The following is a 19,786-nucleotide window of genomic DNA, read 5'->3' as shown; positions in this document are numbered from 1 at the left end:
GCTGCAACCACTTCTGTACACAATAAGGAACATTACCTCCCTTTGTTTTGCCCTTTGCATCTGGGTAGGATGGTCAGACATTTTAACCAAGAAGGAGGGAAGGGTGAGGGAAATATAGAGTTTCATGATCTGCCTAGTACTTCAATAATAAATCATTATAGAATAACAGTGATGAAAGGCTTAGTATTTGCATATTTCTGTAACAGAATCCTATATCTGCATCTCTCCTAACCCTCTAGAACATAATGCCTTGCAAGAATGAGCCCACAGATTGCCCCAAATTTGGTGATACTCCAAGATTGAGCCAACAAATCCCCTAGACTTCAGGACATTTCCTGGACACTGATCACTCCCCAGTATCTTCTCCTCATGATTTATGTTCTCACTTCCATACTAAAGTCATACTGGGTCTTTTGCCCAGGTATGAATTGCTTCTACTATGAAGAGGGTAGGGAATAGATTAGAATGCAGAAAAACACTTCAGTTTAAGCAGCTCCTTCCATGTTATAAAGAGTTCTTTGTCTCACATGTGAAAACTTCTCAGCCATGAAAGTAACACATTCTCATATCCGCCTTCACAGCCTAGTCACACTCCATCCTCAAACATTCATACACATCTCCTCAAATGTGTGGAAAAATTATTTGATAGGGTAAAAAACATTTTTTACCTACTTTACTTATGGCAGATACCCCCAGCCATGTGCTCCATACAGCCCTGTAAAGTCTCTTGTTACTGATGACAGGGAATGAAAGTGCAATCTCCCGGCACAAGCTTCTATCTGGATTCCTTTCATTAGGATGGGGCGGGGAAGTCTGTGGGCCAACCCTAGTCTTTGTGTCCGGTCCTATCTGGCCAAGCATCCAGTTGTCCCTTTGTGTTCCACTCTTGCCTCAGGTCTTGAGCAGTTAGTTGCCTTAGTAACTACAGTCTAGTTGGGCCTGCACTTCTAGGTCAGACCTATAGAGGGCAACCACTACTAGATTATGAGAAATTATTCTGGGCGTGGCCTTCTCCTCACTTCCTTTTTCAGTGCCTGTAAAATTCTAGAACCACAAGCTGTTAACAGGGTGTATTTAGATAACTTATATTTGGATTCCTTCATGATACAGATAGGGAAATTGAGGCCCAGAAAAAGGATGAGACCAGTCGAAACTCAGGCAATGATTCACCCTGTGGCAGTTAGAATTCAGATTTCCCGAATCTCAGTCCAAAACTCTTAAAACACAGTATTAAGCATCTAAAACAAATACATCATTTTATAGTAGCAGATCTGAGGTTTGAGGGGGAAAAAAACTTGTCTTGGGTCATATAGTTGTGACAGGGCTAAGACTCAAACCCAACCATTCTAAATCCAAGACTCTTGAAAGGTAATGTTAGGCATCTGAGAGGGAATGCAATTTGCCTGAAGTCACAGAGTAAATTACAATCAGAAATAAAGCCCAAGGCTGGATGTAGAACTGGGACTGAATAAGACTTGGGAATTTTAGCTTCTTATCTCTCAGAAACCTCAATAGCTTGGGGATTTGGCATCTCAGAATTAAATAGTGGAGGAAGGGGTACAATACTTCCTTAAGCTGGCTTTTTAGCCCCCAGGAAGCTGGAATTTGGGGCACAGTGTGTATCTGTGGGGGATTGCTCTGTGCACTCCTGTTTTGGCCTCCCCTTGCAGGAAAAAAAAAACCCCTCATAACGAAAGGCTCACCTCATTTCTCCCCTTTCAAATCCTCTGGCTTTAAGAGTGAGAGGATGACTCACTCAGCGCCCACAGTCGCCGAGAACATAATTGCTAGTTGGGACATCACCATAGCACCCAGACATCACATTTGCAGAGTGCTGTCTTGTTTTTGTCAAAGCTCTTTCCTATCCTTTTTTTCATTGCAACTTCTCTGAGCTCTAGGGAGCCAGATGAGGCAGATATCATTAATCCTTTTTTATAAAGAAGAAACGGATTTATGGGAATTGGTGAGGAGGGGACTCTTGGCTGAGCAAGTTTAGAAACCACTAAGACTAAATCCCTTCATCCTTTGATTTCCAAGTTTCTGGATTGTTCCATGTAAATACCCAGAGCCCCAGAGGAAGCATCAGAGTCTTCCAAGTGCTCTTAAGGCAGCTTCCTCCCTCATTTATTCATCACTGAGGTGGAGCCAGATACTATTGGGCCTTTCAACTGATGGTGTTGAATCAATTTTATAATCTTTTCAGAGCACTTTATTACGAGTCAGGAGACCAGCATTCTAGTTTGAGTTCTTCTATTACTTGACTGTGGAGTGGTGGGCCATTTTCATCCTGTCTGTGAGCCTCAGTTTTCATATCTGTAAAATGATGGGGCAGGGGAGTGGGAAGGTTAAGTATATGGTTGTTATGAATCTATGGCTCAGATCATCTAGGACATGAAGAACATTTGTGAACTGTGAGGAATGCCCTCTCTTTGAGTAAAAGGCTGGAGGGTAGGAGCCAGTTGGCCCTGCTATGAGACCCTTCATCCTGCTGTCTCTCCCCTTAGCTCTGTGAGCTTTTCCTCTGGGGGGAGGGGGAGGTTGATCTTCCTGAAGCCCTCAGAAGGACAGCATGTTCTACCTCTACTAACCAGCAGCACTCAGGAAGCATCAGAACTATTTTGGGTTGGAAGCTATTCAGCCACATTCACACTCTAGGGTTGGGAGTGGGTCAGGGAGCATGAGATGGAATCAGAGACAGATGTAGAAGAGTGGGAGGATTAAAAGAAGAGGAAGAGAAACAGACAAGGAGAGAGGAGAGAAAAAATGGAGAAGGGGAATGGGAGAGGGAGAAGAAGAAAGTCATGGAGACAGGGGAGGAAGGAAGAGAGGGGAGAGAGAGAGAGAGAGAGAGGAGACAGAAAGACAGAGAGAGGGAAACAGACAAAGAGAGAAGAGAGAAACAGCAGAGAGGAAAGAGAAGGAATGATAATGATAGTAGGCATGTCTGTTACCAGATGTAGTCCTGGGAAGAACTGCACAGAACCCTGCATCTTATAAAATCCAGAACTGGAAGGATCCTTGAAAAAATCAGGGCCAAAGAAGGATGAGACTTGCTCATAGTCACACAGAAAGCTAGTGACAGTGCCAGGACTCAAATCCATGACTAGAACAAGGTAGCTTGATCAGGCCTCTGAGACCACAGAGGCCTGGTCTTTGTAAACCTGTCTTTGTAGGACTGTGAGCAATGCAATAACGCAAGATTATTGTCCAGCACATTGTCTGCCCTGGAGGAAACACTAGCATCAGAAAGTTCTGTTTTTCTCCCCCCATCAGCTCTCCTCTGTGAATCAAGACACATACCTGTGAGGGCTGAATAGGGTAAGTTCAGTTCACCAATATAGTGATTTTAATAGATTAGAGGCAGACTTCATGGAGGAGGTAACTTTAGGGTTGAGCCTTGAAGGATGAGATCATCAAAAAAATTAATGTCAAAGATGCAATTATCCTTCTGAAAATTTCAAACAACCCAGGGAAATCTAAAGTGGGTAGGATTTGGTAGGTGCAGAAAGAAGGTAGTGGTTATAGCTCAAGTGAATAACAAGGGGCAGAAAAACAGGAGGTGGGCATGGGTAAGGAGGTAGACGAGATGCCCTTTGCCTTTTAGAAGGCAGAGGACATAAACAGGGGCAAGAAGCCCCAGGTAGTATTTACCTCATGAATGTCAGGTGTGTGGATTGGCTTGTGATGACAGCGGAAAGGAAAGGAAGGATTTTGAGCAGGGACAAAGCAAGAACAGAACTGAGCTCTAGAATGATTCCCTCTGGCAGGCAGCCTCATGGAAAATGGATTAGTGGAAAGATACTGACATCAGGGAGTCCTGATCAATGATCTTTGTCATAAGTCCAGACAATAAATAGGTAACAAGAATCTGATGTGGTGTAGTAGGAATGAGTGTGGATGTGGTGTGGTGTAGGGTGGCTTTCTAAAGCTTCTATAGAAAAAAATACTCTATAGTATTTGAATTAAGACAATTGAGGGGAGGAAGGAGAAAGATGAGCAGGTGGTCAGAAAGTTGACCTTCCCAGAACTCCCAGACAGCTGGCTGTCTTTTTCTAGCTTCTGGTTGGACTGTGTGTGTGCATGTATGTGTGTGTCTTTTTTTCTGTGTGTCAGTGGTTCTGAGTGTGTGTATGTGTGTTACTTTGCATTCCTCAATGTGTGTGTGCAGCTTCCTGCATCTGCCTATGGATGTGCATCTCTGGGAGTTTAAATGCATCTATATTTTCTGTGTGTGTGTGTTTTATCTCATCCGTGCTGTGGTTAAATTGATTGGCTAACGGATTGACTTCACATTGCCTTGTATGTCTTTAGATGCAGGAATAGGCATCATTTTCCCTAAACGTGTCTGAATTCCACTTGCTAATCTAGGCTGTGATGAACTTGATTGGTTAAAAGAGCTATTTTGAATTGCCTATGCTCCATGGCACAGCTATGGATTGAAATCCAATTACTGCTGGCTGCAAGAATTGCCATAATGCTTTTGGCTTGATTTTCCAGACAGTAATTTAGGACCCCAACCCCTCTCCATGCAAATCTACCCAGCTAAATGAGACCAGAATTTGGAAACTTTTTTGCAAGCAAAACTCTGGCCCAATGAGAGCTCCCTGCTGCTTTGTAAAGGGGGTGAGGAGGAAGCTGAAGTCCCAAAGGACCCCAGAACCCTGATTATGGTTCAATTTTGCCTAGAGACAGAGGCATGGACTCCAGACTGTCTTTAGGTCTACAGAATTCATACCATCTCTTTTATTTTCTTTCCATTCCAACCTGTGAAATGGGGAGTGTTCTCATCATACTTTTTTTCCACTCCCAGGTGCCACCAGCTCTACCAAGCATAGTAGGCTATCAATATAAATTTGCTGCCTTTAACTGAATTATAGTTGTCTAAGCCAAGGTCCAAAGGAAAGAAAGAGTTTATCCAAGCTCTTGAAGAGAATTATAGGTTGAACCCTGGTTTCTGAATTTCCTGTCAAGAGCTCTTACAACTATGTTGTTGTGCCTCAATATAGCTCAAATTCAGATTTCCAGCAGTGGATGACGAATATGCTGTACTGCCCAGTTGTGTGACTGGGACCAGTCTCCTCCTCTCTGAGCTTCACCGTTCTCATCTGCACCATGGAAAGATTAGACCACAAGGTTTTGAAAGTGCCCTTGTAGTTCTATTTCTAGAAATTTTTGACCAACACTGAGAACATAAACCTGTATGTTCTTGGGTGGGGAGGAAGCAGTTAGGGCCTGTCTCAGAGGCTATGTCATATTCTCCTCCTCTTCTGACTCAAAATCCCTGTTAAAAGAAGTAAAATAACTTTTCCGGTTGGGAAATCTTGCTCTGGCCCATAAGCCACTGGGCCTCTGGGAAGTAGGACAGCATGTCCGGCCTGCAGCTTCCAATGCCTTATAGGGCTAGAACGGCCTAAGTGACTGGCTGGGCAGGTGGGGAATGGTTGGCTGGGAGAAATTCTCCAGTTCCGGAGGATCTAACTCTGAAGGCGACTGCCACTCAGCCCTGGGCATGTTGGCAGGCTGGGCCAAACCAGTGTGTTCTGGAAAGGCCAGGAATGATGTCATGGGACGCTTTGGGCTGCAACAACAGGAAACCACTGAGTGTTTATATTGGCTAGCAGAGCCCAGGCGGCCTGTTTTTTCTTTACTTCCTCAGTCTATCTGTTTCCTCTGATTCAAATACTATGAAGAGGGACTCACTACCCAGGCCGGGGAAAGCGGAAGGGAGGCCCCCAGGAGAAATAGCCTCCTTTCCAGCCCAGAGGACTAGATGATTGGGAGGGAAGGCCAGTTTTACTCTAGCTGGGGCCTTGCCAAGGACAGACCTAAAGGTAGGGAAAGCAATGTAGTTAGGATATGCTTTGAGTACTACAGCTCCATGGAAACAACTTCAGAATTATTGTTAAGACTGAAGTTCTAAACCTGAAAGCCATCCTGGTCTTCTCCTTAGATCAAATCAGTCACCAAGTCTTATAAATTCAATTTCATTGAATCCATTTAACCAACAACAGATTTGTGTGCTAAGTGTGTTGTGTTGTGTTGTGTATATATCTGTGTAGGTAAATAATACAAGCAGTGATGGGATACAAAGATGAAAAGGACAGTTATTACCCTCAAGAAATTGACAATAGAGTAATAGAAGGGCAGTGAGATCTGTTATGTTGTCTTTTTTTACAAAATAATTTATCTATTTATTTTTAGAGAAGGAGAGAGGAAGAGAGGAAGAGAAGCATCGATGTGAGAGAGAAACATTAATTGGCCACTTCTTGTAGGTGCTGAGACCAGGACCTCACATACACGCCCCCACCATGGAGCAAAACTGCAGCCCAGGCATGTGGCCTGACCAGAATCAAACCCATGACCCTTTGGTTTATGGGACAATGCTGCAACCAAGTGAGCCACACTGGCCAGGGCTGTTATGTGGTCTTTTTTTTAATTATTATTGTTCAAGTACAGTTTTCTGTCTTTTGTTATTTGGTCTTTATATACAAGATTGTTGCCTCAGTTCAGGACCTCCTATACTTGCCCCCTGAATGCAACAGTTTGTTAATGGGTGTCCATGTTTCCAGTTTTTCCCTTTCTCATACCTCTTCCACAATTATATCAGTCGATCTACCTCTATAGCTCTACTCTCTCCCATCAAGGCTCCTAGGCAGTATGACAGGGTGGCTCAGAATGTGGTCTTGGTGCCAAGCAGAACTGGGTTTGAATGCCTACTTTATCACTCATTATTGACTGTCCCAAAGCGGGCAGTGGCTTTGCCTTTCTAAATCCCTACTTCTCTAGCCTCAGTTTTTTCTCCATTGACAAAATGAGGATAATGACTACCTCAAATGGCTGTTGTGAGAATTAAATGACATAATGTATGTATGGTGCCTGGTGCAGAATCAGCACTTGATAAATGGCAGCTCTAATAATTCTCTCTTACGTGCCATGTTTTTTTCTATTTCAACTCTTTTTTTTGCCATCTGAAATAGGAGTCTTTCCCTTAAAGAGTAGTGCAACTGGTAGGGAAGAAATATAATCTAGAACAGTGCAATCATCCCACTGAGGCCAGTGAGGGGAAACAATGTGCCAAGGTTATACAAAAAGGAATTCCAGAATCATGGCTAGAACCACTACTACAACTAGAAGGAGGATTCTCCAGAATCCTAACCCAGTGATGGTTCCAGTGCACCATGCTGAAATCACATAACACTAACTGTTGGACCAAACCCTGAGCCCTTAAGATTCATCAACTGATAATGTTCTTGTTCTCTGAGTGTGTGTATGTGCATGGGGGAGATGCATGTGCACATTCATAAGTATTAACTTATTTCAGTTTTACAACTCTTTAAGGTGTGTGCTATTATTAGGCCCATTTAATAGATGAAAAGATAAGCTATGTAATTTTGCCTAAGGTCACACAGCTGGAAATGACAGGTCCAAGGTGTGAATCTAAGTAGCCTGAAATGCCAAGCTGTTGAGCACTTGAAATGGGGTTTACTGTGACTAAGGAACTTAATTTTAATATGATTTTATTTTAATAAACCTGAAATTAAATTTTAATGGCCACTTGAAGCTAGTGGCTACCATGTTGGACAGAGTCTTGTAGGCTATATTGCTTCTCTAGGCTCCGGGAGGATAGGAATCATATCAACCAAACGTTTGTGTCATGACAGTGCCCCACACACATGACATATCTGTTATGTTTAAATTCAGCTAAGTTAGAAAGCTCTTGAGATTTATACAAGACTGGAGTCTACACTATGGCAGTCACAGTCAGTAGGGCCTGAAGGGGACATATTCAAGGGATCATTGTTATCATCATCATCACCATTTTCATGATAGCTGACATGTAATGAGTGCTTACTCTTTGGTATGCAACTGTTCTAAGTGCTCTTCCTATATTAGTTCATTTGATCCTCACAACAACCTTATGCAGTAGGCGTAGACACTACTATCATCACTTTCACCTTGCAGGTGAGAGCCCTGAGGCAGAGAAAGTTTAAGTAATTAGCAAGTTGCAGATCCAGGATATAAGCCAAGGAAAGCTGGTTTTAGAAGCTAATCTCTTCACCATTACTCTATACTGTGAAGAAGGTAGCATTTGTAGGACTCAGTATTGGGTTAGATATGGGGACTAAGAACAGTCAAAGATGAGTATGTGTTCCTTGGTCAGGTTACTCTGGCTGTACAGTAGGATATTCATGCAACTAGGGGACACTGGGGCAGAAGAACAGGAAGCAATAAGGAGAGACTTTAGTTTGGTTCATGGTAGGGTTGTGGTATATGTGGGACTTCCAGGGGAAGATGTCTAGTAGGTGGTTGGCCATGTGGGTTTAGAATTTAGAGAATAGTGCAGGGCTAGAGATAGAACATGGGAAGTCATCAGAATAATCATGGTAATTGAAGTCACATAAATAAATGCGATCTCCCAGAGGTCACGTGTGTTGTTAGCTGATGTAAGAAAGCACTATGCATCACCATGAAGAAGAGATTTTCTGATGGTGGAATTTAGTGTACATTAAGTGTAGAATGTACACTACATTCTACATTTAGTGTAGAATGTATGGGCCCCTTTTGAAGATTGCTGCAGATCAGTAAGAAATAAAAGGATCAAGGACTGAAGTTTTGTCCCTGAGAGGGAACCTTTCCTGGCTTCCCCCATGGGGAACATCATTCTCCCAGACCTGCTCTTCTCCAGTGGTCTCTAGCTAAGACTATCACCATCAACACAACTGGACAAACCCCAAACCTGGGGGTCATCTCTGACTTTTCCATCTCTTTCTCTCATATACAATCTATTGTCAAGGTCTGTTGACTCTTTTTCCAGAATATATCCTGAACCTGACCTCTTTTCCTCATCACCACCAATGCTTGGGTCTAAGCTACTATACTTTTTTTTTTTTTGCCTGTACAACTGAAGTAGCTTTCTTCACTGTCTCCTTGCTTCCGTCCTTTCCTCCTTACAGTTAATTGCCAACTTAGTGTCCAGAATGATCATATTTTTATTAATATTTTATTTATTTATTTTTAGATAGAGGGGAAGGGAGGGAGAAAGAGAAGGAGAGAAACATCAATGTGTGGTTGCCTCTTGTGTGCCCCCTATTTGGGGACCTGGCCCACAACCCAGGCATGTGCCCTGACTGGGAATCGAACTGGCAACCCTTTGGTTCACAGGCCCACACTCAGTCCCCAGAGCTGCACCAGCCAGGGCCAGAATGATCATATTAAAACAAAAGTTCATGCTGCTCCTCTGCTTAAAATGGGCCCATGGCTCACTCAGCACACTCAGGACTTATAATTCTATTAAAGATGCCTTGGCCTCTCTTCTGGACTGCAGACTCATGTTTGAGATCTCCATTTGGATGTCTCACTGATAAACTAAAGAAGACTAAAACAGAACTTTTGTTTCCCTCCACCCCAAAGCTTGTTCCTCCATAATCTTCCCTATCAAAAAAAAAAAAAAAAGATGACATTACTATGTATCCAGGTGGCAAGTCAGAAACCTAAGAGTTATCCTTGTTTCCTTTTTCTCTATCATCCCTTAAACAACCAGTCCATCAGCAAGTCTTGTTACATTCAGAATGTATCTCTAATGTATCCACATTGTTCCTCATTTATTTCCAATCAATCAGGTCTGAGTTCCTAATACTTCTTACTTGTGCAACTGCTCTAGCCTCCTAACAGGTCTCCCTGTGTCCACCCTTGAACTTACAACCCATTCTCCACAAGTAAACCAGAAGAATCTTTGTAAAACATAGATCATACCATTACTGTGCTCAAAACCCTCTAGTGGCTTCCCATCACGTGAGAACCACAAGCCAAATTCTTTATCATTGCCCACAAGCCCTACAAATGCCCTACATGATCTGGTCCCTGCCAGCATCTCCAATCCCAATTCCTACAACGTGTTGCCTTTGTCACCACAACCCAGCCATGCTGATCATTTTTTGATCTTTGAACAGTCTAAAGTTCATTGCTACCTTTTCTTTTGTCACCTGATTCACTCCTTCAGGCTCAGATGGTCACTAGCTCTAGAATTCCTCTCATCTCTCACACTAAGAAATCCCTTTTGTGTGTCATTCTTTTTTTAAAGGTCTTTTTTAAAAAAGACTTTATTTATTTTTAGAGAGAGGGGAAGGGAGGGAGAAAGAGAGGGAGAGAAACACAAGGTGTGGTTGCCTCTGGTGCATCCCCTACTGGGGACCTGGCCCACAAACCAAGCATGTGCTCTAGAGAAATCAAACCAGCCACCCTTTGATTTGCAGGCTGGCACTCAACCACTGAGCCACACCAGCCAGGGCTGTGTGTCACTCTTATAGCACCCTACTCTCTTTTTTACACAGCATTCACCCTGGTTTTATTTATTGGAATGCTTATCAATTTAATCATGATATTGTATATCTTAGGATTCTATCTTACATGCTTAACATAGTGCCTGAAATATAGCATTCATTCGTTTGCTTATTCATTTAAAACATACCTAAAATCCTTGTTCTCATAGAGCTTATATTTCAGTGGGACACATAGTGAGTGGTAGGTATTATATCTAATATTTATTGGATCTGCATTCTTGAGCTTCATTAGAACTGTATTACTTAGTTTATTCATTTATTCAACAAACATCTATTGAATATTTTCAATGAAGCAGGCACTTTTGCATCCTCTCATTTAATCCTTGAAACAGCTCTGTGAAAGAGATTTCACCATTAACCCCATTTCTAGGACAGAATAACTGAGGTTAGAGAGATTTAGCAACTTCCCTGAGGTCACACAACTAATAAGGAGTCAGGTGCAGGCAGTTTGACCACAAAGTCTGCTAGCTTACTCATCACACTACAACACAATGCTTTTATCACATCAGTTCTGGCCTAAAATGATCCACAGAAACATCTGCAGGCTCCTAACACTGAGGGAGACTTTGAGAAAATGAAGACATACAGAATGCTCCCAGCCTAGACCAGGCTTGTTATGCCCCCCTCCTTGCATTTTCCATCTCTTGTAGTGATAGTGTAAATATCATAATTAGTTTCTATTTGACAGATGGGAAAAGAGAGGCTTAGAGTCAGGGGTGGAGTCACCTAAAGACATGTGGGCAATGAAGAAGGATCCTGGTACCCAAGGAACCATAGAATGGGGCACTAGAGATTAACTCCAGGAAGGGGAAGGGCACTGGTAGCTATACAACAAGTAGTGGATTGTCACTTTAAAGCCTGGACTCCTGGGGATAATCTAACCTCTATGCCTTTGTATGAACTCTCTTTTCCCATTCCTCCTAACTGTGAGCCAAGCATAGTGTATCTGGAAAATAGGGGGCAGAGGAGATGACTCTGTGGTTCATACTCTCCCACCATAAAGGCAGATATAGGGAAAAGACTACAACACTGAAATGGGGGAAAGCTGCAAAGACAGGCAGAAGAGGGCACAGCTCTACCAAATTGGTCTTCCCTGAGGTCCAGGGCAGAGATCTTTTTGCACAGCCACCTTCTGCTTAGTGCCTCTAAATACCACAGGATGGTAGAGACAGACATGGGATGGAGATACAAAATTGGCAATTTCTGAGTATGGCCTGAGCTGGGCCTGTCAGTGATTATGAGACTATGTGTGGTGTTTGCACGTGGGTGAAAAGAGAGCAGTGTGGCATGGACACAGGGCAGGTCTGGGAGGGGAGGAGATACAGAGTGGGATGTGGCAGAATGAATGAAGAATTTCTGCTCGGTTTTGTTGCCAGAACACAGTATGACTATGAATTTCTGAGAAGCATGTTCATACATGGGGTAGGTGTGTGGGAAGTACAGCTTATCACATGCATGGTCTGTGCATATGTGTGTGTGTGTGAAGTGTCAGGAGAGGAGGAGTTGTGTTAGTGTCATTATAAAAAGTCTATATGTCTAGATGTATATGACAGTTTCTGTGGTATTCAAGGAACACTAGATATAGGCATTATACCTGAGGAAGATGTTATATATAGGGTCTACAAAGGAAACATGGAGTGAAGGGTGCAGTGTGTGAATTTTCTTTTTTACTACATTTATTGGGGTGACATTGGTTAATAGTATCATATAGGTTTCAAGTTGACATGTCTATGATACATAATCTACATATTGCACTGTGTGCTCACCACCCAATGTTAAGTCATCTTCCATCATGTACATGGTCCAGCACAAATAATGCCCCTTTTTATTACAAAATCTTTTATTCAAAAATCATAAGCACATACTTCTGTAACATAACAATATCACACTCAAGCAAAGCATATGACATTTTAGGTGAAATATTCAAATTAAATCTACAAATTATTACACACATATTATTACCCTACCAACCACACTCAAGCAAGCCTTACTTCTGCCAGACCCTGTATTTGCCCTACTTTACCCCTTACTATCCCTCATCCCCTTTCTTTCTGGTAACTGCCATGCTGTTTTCTGTGTCCATGAGCATTTGCTTTTCTTATTTATCATCTGTTGTTTTCAGTATGGTTTTTAACTTTTTTCATAATATTCTCAAGGTCTACCCATATTAACTCAAATGGCAGTATTTCTTATGGCTGAATAGAATTCCATAGTATGTATGTATCACATTTTCTTTATTTAATTATCTATTGAAGGACACTTCAGTTGTTTTCAAGTCTTGGCCACTTGATAATGCTGCAATGAACAGAAGGGTGCATATGTTTTTGTAAATAAATGTTCTAAAAAATTTCGGGTAACATTTGAGATTGGCTTTTAAAATTCAGCATAATTCTTTGAGGTCCATCTAAATGGTATTAATAGTCCATTGCCTTTGTATTGCTGAGTACTATTCCATCTTATAATGCACCATAGTTTGCTTAACCATTCACCCATTGAAAGACGCTTGAGTAGTTTCTGGGTTTTGGCTATTATGAATAAAACTGTTATTAACATTCATGTACAGGATTTTTTTGTGTGGGCAGACATTTTCATTTGTCTGGGGTAAATGCCTAAGAGTGCAACTGGTGGGTTATGTGGTAGTTGCATTTTTAGTTTAACAAGAAACTGCCCAACTTTCTGAGAGCTATGCTATTTCACATTGCCACCATCAATGTATGTATGAATAATTCATATTCTTCATATAATTATTAGCATTTGGTGTTGTTATTGTTTTTTATTTTATGACCTGAGCTATTTTATAGTATCCATCTCAGAGGGGTTCATGTGTATAAAGTGTCTGGCAGAGCTAGCTAAATATTAGCTATGGTCATATCTTATTACAAAGATAGCGATAATATGGTCTTCATTCTACTAATATTCATTATTTTATGGAAGACAAAGACATGGAACCAAGACTGAAGATGGAGGATGGCCAGGGAAGATATCCTAGGAAAGGTGGTCTTTAACTAAGCCTACAAGAGTAAGTTGCCTTAGCTAAGACAGGGAAAGGTGTCATGGATACATTTCAGTAAGAGAACATGCAGGGTACAGTGGCCAGTGTTTAATATAATTGTAGGCCAGGGAGATAGGGGTGGAAAAAATCCAGGGATGAAGCTGGGAAGAAGATGGTGAAGGATCAGGCCAGGATTTACATACTAGAAAAAGTAGTTCAGAATCAACCTGATAAGCACTGAGGAGCCATGGATTCCCCAAGAGTGACATTTGGTCAGGTGGGAGACTTTCATAGTGCCTCTTAATTCTTAGGGTTTCCTGCCCAGACTCCCACTGGCAAGAAGGTGTGTACTTCCTGGGTCCTTGGTGGGCTCACCATACTCCCCTTTCAAGGGCTTCTGTTACAAACAGCTATATACATATTGGACATATTTACAAATCCTGTCCACTTCATCACCAAACAAAGCCTAAACATGGCCATAAACATTTAATCACATCTCAGTTTTTTTAAATCTTCTTTCATTATTATTCAAGTATAGTTGTTTCCATTTTTCCCCCACCACTCCCCCTGCCCTAACCACCCTCACCTCCTACCCTCAATCTTCCCCCCTGTGGCTTTGTCCATGGGTCCTTTATACATATTGCTTGATGACCCTTAATTTCTTGGCCCTGTTATCCCCCTCCCACCTCCCCTCTGGTTACTGTCAGCTTGTTCTTTATTTCAATGTCTCTGGTTATATCTTGCTTGCTTGTTTGTTTTGTTGATTAGGTTCCACTTATAGGGGAGATCATATGGTATTTGACTTTCACCACCTGGCTTATTTCACTTAGCATAATACCCTCCAGATCCATCCATGCTGTCACGAAGGGTAGGAGCTTCTTTTTTTCTGCTGCATACTATTCCATTGTGTAAATGTACCATAGTTTTTTGATCCACTCATTTAGTGACGGGCATTTAGGCTGCTTCCCTCACTTGGCTATTGTAAATTGTACTGCAATGAACATTGGGGTGCATAGGTTCTTTTGGATTGGTGTTTCAGGAATCTTAGGGTATAATCCCAGCAGTGGAATTGCCCATTTTTCCATTGGGTTGTTTGTCTTCCTGAAGTGGAGTCATGTGAGTTCTTTATATATTTTGGAGATCAAACCCTTGTCCGAGGTATCATTGGCAAATATATTTTCCCATCCATCTGGCTCCTTTTTCATTTTGCTGATGTTTTCTTTAGCTGTGCAGAAGCTTTTGTTTTGGTGAAGTCCCATTTGTTTATTCTTCCCTTTATGTCCCTTGCTCTAGTGGACATATCAGTGAAAATGTTGCTGCATGGAATATCTGAGAATTTCCTGCCTGTGTTCTCACCTAGGACTTTTATGGTGTCAAAGTTGATATTTAAGTCTTTATCCATCTTGAGTTTATTTTTGTGTATGGTGTACATTGGTGGTCGAGTTTCATTTTTTTTTTTTGCATGTAGCTAGCTGTCCATATCTCCCAACACCATTTGTTTAAGAGGCCATTTTTACCCCATTTTATGCTTCTTCCCCCTTTGTCTAATGTTAATTGACTGTAGAGACATGGGTTTATTTCTGGGCTCTCTGTTCTGTTCCATTGTTCTATGTGTCTGTTCTTAGGCCAGTACCAGGCTTTTTTGATGACCATGGCCTTGTAATATAGTTTGATGTCAGGTATTGTGATCTCTCCTACTTTATTCTTCTTTCTCAAAATTGCTGCAGCTATTCTGGTCGTTTATGGTTCCATATAAATTTTCAAAATATTTGTTCTATATCTGTGAAATATGTCACTGGTATTTTAATAGGGATTGCATTGAATCTATAGATTGCTTTGGGTAGTATGGACATTTTGATGATGTTAATTCTTCCAGTCCATGAACACAGTATATATACTTCCATTTATTTGTGTCTTCCTTAATTTCTTTCTTCAGTGTTACGTAATTTTCCAAGTACAGGTCTTTTACCCCCTTGGTTAGGTTTATTCCTAGGTACTTTATTTTTCTTGTTGCTCTTATCAAATAGACTTTCCCCTCCTGATTTCTGATTCTGATATGTCATTGTTGGTGTGCAAAAATGCCTTCAATTTCTGAATATTGACTTTGTATCCCACTGCTTTCCCAAATCCACTTATTAGGTCCAGTAGTTTTTTTGGTGGAGTCTGTAAGGCTTTCTATGTACACTATCATGCCGTCAGCAAACAATGATAGTTATGCTTCCTGCTTTTCAATTTCAGTGCCTTTTATTTCTTTTTCTTGTCTACATCTCAGTTTTTATTAAAACAAATGAACAAACAAAAAACCCCTGAGAGTTCCATTCTTTAACTCCTTGCTCCAGTCTACCTTGTTTTTCCCCAAGCCTCTCTCTGGCTTTCTTGCTCTGTCCTCCTGTTACTGCCCTAGTGAAATTCAGAGAGCCTTTGTTGCCTCATCTGTACCAGGAGGTGTGTTAATGGTCTGACATTCTCTAAAGCTATTTGTAATAATAGGAACTCTTCTTACACTTTTAGTTTCTAGTGGCCTGTTCTTCTGCTAATCTCATGAGAACTCAAGCACAACTAATATTAGTTTCGTTTTACTAAGCAGGAGGCTGAATTTCTAAAGGATGAAGTCACTACCCAAGTTTACACATTTCAGGGGCAGTGTGGGCCTTAAATGTATGTGGTCCTATGCCTTACCACTTCTTCACCTTCTTGGTTAAACCTCCTTACTTTCTCCCCTACTGGTCCTTACAACCCCCAAATGAGAGGTTTTACTTAAAATGTTTCTAGTTCTTAGCCATAAATCCTGCTAAAGATGACTGAGATGGGACAGTCAGAGAGACATCCAGACAGAGCCAGGAATGGAACATGTTTTTCCCTTCACCCTACAGTAACATCCAGAACTATGGTGGCAGGTGAGGTGAAGTCCTTTAAAGGCCCTAAATCAGGGGTATCCAGTCTTTTTGCATCTCTGGATCACACTGGAAGAAGAGGAGTTGTCTTGGGCCACACATTAAATACATTGCAACATGTAATCACAAAAAAAATCTCATAATATTTTAAGTAAGTTTACGATTTTGTGCTGGGCTGTATTCATAGCCATCCTGGGCCATATATGGCTCACAGGCTGCAGTTTGAACACCCCTGTTGTAAATGATGAATAGATTGTGGTTTCCCTGCCTATATGTAATTCAAAATAAAAACAATAATAAACCATTGAAATCAGTACACGAAGTTCATTAACATTTAGATATCTCTTATAATGACTTATTTGAAGTCGTTTAAAATATCAAATAGAAAACAGTTCTCATTTTGGGAGCCATTTTTATGTACTTGTTTTGAGAGTGACTATTTATTGGCCTATCTGCAGTACATGGTGGGTTTGAGTGCCTGATGACAGCATTGTGTAAATATGAGGGCTGCTTGATCTCACTGCCACGCTTACCTTGATCTTGGTCTGTCATGGCCTCTGGGAGGCCCTGTCAACTCCTACCCTTGAGAAATTGTGTTCCATTAGGACTACTCCCAGGACTCAGTTCAAAAGGTCTATAGCCACACAATGTTGGCTTGTTGCGGAGGTTTAGGGCAGGAGAAGGAAAGTAGACTCCTCTTTTTTTCTGGCTCTCACTCTTCCTGTCTCTGATTTTATATACCTTTTTCACTCTTTCATTTACTTTCTTTCTGGCCCTCTGTATTCATTCCTATCTCAGTCTTTTCCTTTTGCCCCAGGCTCTGAAATTGTTTCTCCTTTAATGTCATCTTTTCTATTTCTCTCTTTGTCATCTCTTTCCTTGTCAATTTCCCTAATATCCCAGTGTCTCTAGCTTCTTAATCTCCGTGGGTATATGTCTTGGTCTCACCTCTCCCTGTCTTTGTCTTATTTTTCTTTCCCATCTCAAAGCCCACAAGCACTTTTAGAGAGGATAAACTTTATATCCTGAGCTCTTTCTTCAGAGGAGTTAAGAATGAAGTCTTAAGGCTAAATTAAACTTTTCAGGCTTGGGTGGGGCCCTCCAAGGAGACAGCTAAGGAAGAAGGGAAAACTGGCTTATTCAGTCAGAGGATGGAGCCTGGGGTGGGAACTTGGCAAAGACTGTGAGTTCCAATGTTCAGTTAGTGTCTTGGCCGTGAGCTCTCTGACTGAGGCCTTGAGGCTATTTTTGGAAGCTTTCAAAATATCCCAGAAGGCTTCTACCCCCTCCATTCAGCTTGGGATACCAGAGGATACACTGAAGATAGAAGAACTGAAACTTGCCTCAGCTTCCACCAGCCCTAAAAAAAACAATAGTAACACTGCCCCAAAGTGGGCATTATGGAGGGAGAAGGCAGTAGCGGTAGCAGATAATGAGCTAGCCAGAGAACAGGAAGGAAGTGTAATAAAACACCTCAAATTCCAAGACCCCAAAGTGTCCTAGCTGGAAGGGCTACTAGAGGTCAGCTGGTTTTGCTCCCTCAATATTTATATGTAAGGAAGACTGGAGAGGGCGCTATTGATAGCTCTCAAAAAAAAAAGGAAGGGAGAAAAAAAAGACGCCCTTAGATTCATTCCTTTCACCTCTGCCCTAGTTTACAATCTCTGGCATGAATTGTTATTACTTCTGTTTCTTGGCCTTTTGGCTAGGATCAAATGTGGCATGGATTGTTGCAATATCTTGATTATTTTATTTCCAGACTATCTCTGGGTGATCTAGACTCCATACTGGCTAGAGAAGCCTAGCATATTTTGAGATGGGGCTGGGAGTGGAGAACCAACTCTGACTATGTCACTGCTGCTGAAAGCTTTCCTGAGCTTCCCCTTACAGTACCGGTTAGAATAGATCCAAAATCCGTTAGCCTGACACACAAGCCTAAGTCTGTTTGTCATTTAGTCCTTGGTTACCTTCCCAAATTCTTCTCTTGTAGAATTTGTTTTTTGGAAACTTCAAAACTCTCTGTCATCCCTTCCCACATTCATTCTTTCTCTCTCTCAAAAAGTTAATGCACGTCTATAGGTAAAACATCAGACAGCATAGTTACCTATTCCCATCCAAAGGTAACCACCTCCTATGTCCCTGACTTGATTCCTGTTATTCTCAATGTCTCACTTTGATGCAGACATAAGAACCTCCTTGTTGTTCCTAGAGCCCATGAACTCCCACCTCAGGACCTTTGCCCTTGCTAATCCCAACACCTGGAATGTTCTTTCCTGAGATGCCTTGTTTGTTCCCCCAGTTTCTTCATTTTACTACTTAATTGTTTCCTTTTCAGTGAGGCCTTCCCTGACCTCTCTTAACTAAATTTTTAGCTGCCCCCCCAACATCTCCTATTAACTTCCCTGCTTTATCATTTAGCACTTATCACCATCTAATTACTACATATTAGACTGACTTACTTGTTTATTGTGTGTCTTTCTTACTAGAATATAAGTTGCACCAGGGCAGTGATTTTTTTCTACTAATACATCTGTACCCCCAGCAACTAATAAAGCACCTGTTACATCATAGATTTTCAATAAAATATTCATCGAGTGAAATTTAAAGGTCATAATCATAAATTCTCTTATGTATTTGAGACTATGTCTACAGTCTATTCTGACAAGCTGATTTGTTTGTTCTTTCTTTGGTGCAAATGACTTTAATTGCTACAGGTTTTTTTTTAAAGGATCATCAATTACATTCTTTTTTTTAAAGATTTTATTTATTTATTTTTATAGAGGGAAGGGAGGGAGGAAGAGAGAGAGAGAGAAACATCAATGTGCAGTTGCTGGGGGCCGTGGCCTGCAACCCAGGTATATGGCCTGACTGGGAATTGAACCTGCAACGCTTTGGTTTGCAGCCCGCGCTCAATCCACTGAGCTACGCCAGCCAAGGCTTAATTGCTACAGTTTTTTATAGTTCAGGTATACTGGCACACTTTTGGGTTGTGTATATGCTGTTTCTGTCCTCGGTCTATGCGAGACCAGTGAGAACTCTTGCTCACTCCACAGATCTCAGCTGAAGCTCCATCTTTCTGTGAAACCTTTTCTGCTTATGCAAGGTTGAATTAGATACCCCTCCTCCACTCTGTCGTAGTCTCTCTGCCAGTATATTTTATCACCCTGTGCCTTATTCAGCTATTTATGTACCTGCCTCCCCTCCTAAACTGTGAATAACCTGACAAACCAGGACTTATTGATGGTGGTATCCTTATAGCCTAGCATAGTGCCTGCAATTCAGTAAGAGCAGCTGTAATTGGACAGACCTAAATTTGAATTCAACTCTACTACTTCTTAGCTGTGTGATCTTGGACAAGTTACTTCACCCTTCTGCATCTTAGTTTCATATCCTGTAATACAGGCGTAATGATACTTACCACATAGAGTTGTGGTGAAGTTGCAATGAAATAACTTTGTATGCAAAAGTGCTGTAACAAATATGTGTTACTGTAGTTACCTCACTTGCTCCTGATGAGGGAAATAGGGCAAGTATTATGAGCTCCATTTTTCATAGACCCA

Source organism: Phyllostomus discolor, chromosome X (assembly GCF_004126475.2).
Source record: "Phyllostomus discolor isolate MPI-MPIP mPhyDis1 chromosome X, mPhyDis1.pri.v3, whole genome shotgun sequence".
NCBI classification, from domain to species: domain Eukaryota; kingdom Metazoa; phylum Chordata; class Mammalia; order Chiroptera; family Phyllostomidae; genus Phyllostomus; species Phyllostomus discolor.
The sequence above is the reverse complement of the archived record's forward strand: the minus strand, read 5'-3'. Positions refer to the sequence as shown.